Raw genomic sequence first — 4,710 nt, forward strand, 5'->3', positions numbered from 1 at the left:
CTAGGTAGAAGAAGAGAGAGGGGGGGGGGGGGAGAAAATCATCAAGACAGAGCTATAGAGAGGCAGAACAGACAAGTCACAGAGACGCTGCGCCTGTGTGAAAACACAAGGGGAAAAAAAAACAATCGCGCACACCAACACACAAATCAGATAAACACACAAAAAGCATTACTTGCCTCGCTCTCTCTCTTTCTCTCTCTCTCCCACCCCACCACCCCCGCACCCATCTCTTTCTCTGCTTGTCAGATTATCCTTATATCTCTATCTGTCTTTCCGAAAGCGCAGACACAATGTACGTGCACACACACACACACACACACACACTGACTCACACACACACACACGGTCATGCCGTCAGGGGAACAAAAAAAGAGCAGACAAATGGCTATCTGCTTGTTTGACCGCGAGGCCAATGTAAGAGTGATGAGTCAGTGGCGGCCCTGGTTTCCAGAGACCGAACGACCTGAGGGACCAGCAAGAGATGAAGAGACGGCGACAGACACTGGCTCCTGACGGGTCAGAGAAGCAGAGCGATGTCTCACACCTCTAATGGTGTTCTAACCCTCCTCCGTCGATATCGCCGTGTGGTCATATGTATCCGCTGGTTCAGAACAAGCCGGAATGGGACCGGCGTTATGGAAATGAGCAGGTCAGAAGGAAAGAGATAGAGAATACAAATGACCCGGCATAATGGAGGGATTCCAAAGGCTGGAGCTGGAGCTGGTGTGCCACAGAAACCCACCGAGCAGGGAACGGTCTGGGTGTGTACGAGTATTCAAATTGGCTCAAATTATGGTATTTAACGGCGCTCCCTTGATAACGGGTGAGGGTGCAGGCTAATTCTGCTCTTTGCATTCATGAGGGTGGCAGGCGACTGTGGGAATCAGAACAGGAGCTGGTTTCTAAAACACGCAGCCCCTCGTTAAATAATGCCGAACATGGAATCCCTCGATTCTCCTGTGCGGCCCTGAGTGCCCCCAACAAAGCTCTGTGATCCACTCTCTTCCTACTCACATCAAGACCAAGCCAGCGGAGGGAACATCTCATGAGGAGATGTGCCTCAAAGCGCTCTCCTCACCCCTGAAAAGATGCTGTGTATAAATACGTTAATTGGAACCAAATTGTCAGGCGGGAGACAGGTTTATAATCGGCGTGGAGCGTTATCACATCCTCGCACCGGCGGAGGAATTGATTTTTTTTTTTTCTGCAGGAAGAACATCTGCTTAAGTGCGCTTCGCCGGAACTCCCATCAAGACATGAAAGGGGGGGGGGGAAGAATGCACCTGAGGAGGCGAGCAAAGTAACTGCATGTAGCATCAGATACACACATTTGCAGTACATGAGCTCAGAGGAGCAGGCGGCAAATATGAGCGTTTCTGTCATCTGAGAGCTGGACGGCCCGGTTCAGCTTCTCAGCACACATCAGCTGTTATTAAAGAAGGAGAGGAGAGGTGGGTTGTTCCTCTGCGCTCAGAGGAAACCGAGCGATAGCGGCTCTTAAAGGTGCAGCTGCTTCCTGCCGCTCGGACTCAAACTGCACTCAGAGCCCTTCGTGTCGGAGTGAGTCGCTCTCTCTGCCGTGTGTTTTACTGCAGCTCTGACCTTGTGGTTAGTTTCTCTAAGCACCAGGATGGCTGGGGGCTGAACGTGTGGTCAAGTGCACCACGGATTAGTGTCTCCTTTAATAGCATCTTGGGATAATTCTTGCGGCTGATCGCAAGAGCTCCTGGACTTGGCATGAGCACTCGGGGTGGAGCGGCTGTCCCAGTGCATCGCTCGTCAAGCCACCGGCAACGAGCTCGGACCAGTTTGCCAAACTTGTGTCGTGTCTTTGGAGTTCTGGAGTTTCTGGATCAGAGCGAAGAGTTCATGGCTCAGTGTGAAACTATTTAAATGAGTGATTAACAAGTTATTTCAGTATTTAAAAGGAGAAATCTTAAAGAATCTGTTTCTGCAATGTTAAAAAACATTTTTATATGCTTCTGAATCATAATATTATAGCACTTTACAGACATAAAGTCCGGCTCAAGGTCGTTTACAAAAATAATAAATGATGATATATTATTTGTGTTATTACAACATCATAAAAAAAGATAGTAAATTAAATAAATTAGAAGCAAAGACACATAAAAGCTTATAGAGGCTAAATAAAACAATAAAACAAGTTTTATGAATCAGGAAGTAAGAATAAAGTTAGATAAAAGTTAATTATCCTTTGAAACTACTGAATCTTAAATTATCAACCAACTACACTTATGTCCAGGCCTTATCAATTAATGCAAGGTGGCTCCGACAGAACGAGAACTAAAAGTTTTTAACGATGATTTAACTTTACTCTGTATCACGGACCTAAAGCTCCATTAATGCCAAATCATGTTATGTTATAGAGCGTAGGATCGTGGCAGCAGCTCCGTTGGCCCAATCAGTCAAATATTCATCGGATTCATTTAATTTGATTTAGCTGCAGCGAGTGTGTGGGAGCAACTTTACTGCATCAGGATACTTTGTGCATCTCTGAGCAGCGTTTTTAAAAATCCACTCATTACACGGTCAGATGGTCGGGGCTAACTGGGGCGCATCGAGATCGGTGCCAGAGATTAAACTACACTTGAAGTGAAGATGAAAAGTTTTTGGGGGGAATTTGATAAATTACATGAAACGTCCTAAAGTGGCGCGGGCAGCACCTCGGCCGGTGAGAACCGGTTCAGACGAGCACCAACAAAGTCGCTGGGCGGTAGCGTGTGACCCCGATAAGCCTCAGATCCAGATGCAGCTGTTCTTCTTACCTTGAAGCTACTTACGAGCAAAGTTAAAGGTGGGGGGGGGGGGGGGGGGGGGGGGGGGAATTAAGTTCAGCCAGAGTTTAAACAGTTAAGTCAGGATAAACGCCGGAGCTGCAAAACAAATGAAAGGAGAGACCTATCTATCCTCCGCAGACGTTAAGTTAAACACTGTGGCCTGCTCTTCTTTCTTCTCGCCTCGCTTCCACTCCTCCACCCCCCCCCCCCCCCCCCCCCCCAGCTGTAAGCTCAGGGAAGACACGGGTATTTAGAGAAACACAATTTACACGTTCCATTCACTAGCAACAAGGTAAACGGGGGGAACACGGAGGTAGAAGGCTGACTGGGATATCAAGTCTGGGGAGCGAGGGAGGCAGAGGAGGAGGAGGAGGGAGAAAGATGGTGGGATAAGGGTATGAAGAGGAGGATGGGTGATAAAATGAGGTGGGAAACTGGGGCTGCACGTTGGTGTGAGTGTGTGTGTGTGTGTGTGTGAAGACAGGAAGGAGGGGAGAGAAGAAGCAAAGTGCGAGGAGCCCGAGGGTTCTCCGAAGATGAGAGGAAGAAGCGCTTCGACATTTTCTTGAACTAGAGAACGAGGCTTTCTCTCTCAGATCCATTTTGCGAGCTGTGACCCGGGTGTGGCCCCACAATGCATCTGTTCCCAGTGGTGAGCTGGTCAGAGATTTTGTAAACAAGGCCGATTCAGAGGCATCGATGTGTTTGTCAACCTGTCCTCCCGGCCTCCAGTCTTTATGCTAATCCGGGCTAACAGAGTCCCGACACCAGGTTGGTACTAAACACTCAGACATGAGATTGGTAATCGATGCTCTGGAGAAGAAAGTAAACACATTGAACTATTCCTTTAATACCCCCCCCCCCCCCCCCTCCTTTCTGCCAGTTCCCTAAAAAGACTGAAAGATTCAAACAACCTTGGCCAACTCCGTGTTCACCCCCTCTCCGTCCTTCTTCTTCCATCTGTCTCCCTCCATCTTTTACCCCCACTCCTCCTCTCCATCTGCCCCGATGTCCTCCTCAGTCTCCTCCCGTCCTCCCTCACCTCTTTGCCCTTCTGTCGAGCCCCCTCCTCCCCCTCCTCCCCCTCCTCCCTTATTGACAATAAAGTCACTCACTTCTTCCCATCCTCAATTCCTATCTTTCCTTCTCTTCCTGTTCTCCCAGGGAGGCTTAACAGTGTTTGTGCTAATTAGCACGGGTTAATGAACTTTATTTACTGTGCCACAAGTGTGTGTGTGTGTGTGTGTGCATGTGTGTGTGCACCTTCTGCATGTAGGTCTGGGCTGAGTCTGTGTGTGTGTGTGCATAATGAGATTATGATCCTCATGTTCATGCATCTCTTAGTGTGTGTGTGTGTGTGTGTGCGACTCTTAAGAAGCTTGTTAGCGATGCTCATGTTTTGTTTGCGTGCAACTGTTTGCGCTTAAGTGCAGTTGTATTTGTTTATCCTGGGAGGATGTTATGTGTGTTTTTGTGTGAGTGTGTGTGTGGGGGGGTGGGGGGGGTGGGGGAGGCATGTGTATCAATGTGATTCATGAGATGAATCACATCTTGTGGTTGAGGCCATGTGTGTTTGTGTGTGTCTGTCTGTCTGTGTGTGTGTGTGTGTGTGTGTGTGTGTGTGTGTGTGTGTGTGTGTGTGTATGTGTCTGTGTGTGTCTGTCTCTGTGTGTGTCGCTGCACAGAGAGCGATGCTGTGGTGTGTGACAGGCAGAGCCATGTGTCATGGTGCTGCTGATGCTTTACACACTGGACGAGAAACTCTGCCAAAAGTGTGCAGTTTTATATGGCGTGGTATGATACAAGCCATTACACACACACACACACACAAACACACACACACAGAGGCATCCACTCACACAAGCAGCACGCAAGCTGACATGCATGGTGCACAGGAACGCACACATGCACA

Source organism: Platichthys flesus, chromosome 14, assembly GCF_949316205.1.
Source record: "Platichthys flesus chromosome 14, fPlaFle2.1, whole genome shotgun sequence".
In the NCBI taxonomy this organism is placed as follows: Eukaryota; Metazoa; Chordata; class Actinopteri; order Pleuronectiformes; family Pleuronectidae; genus Platichthys; species Platichthys flesus.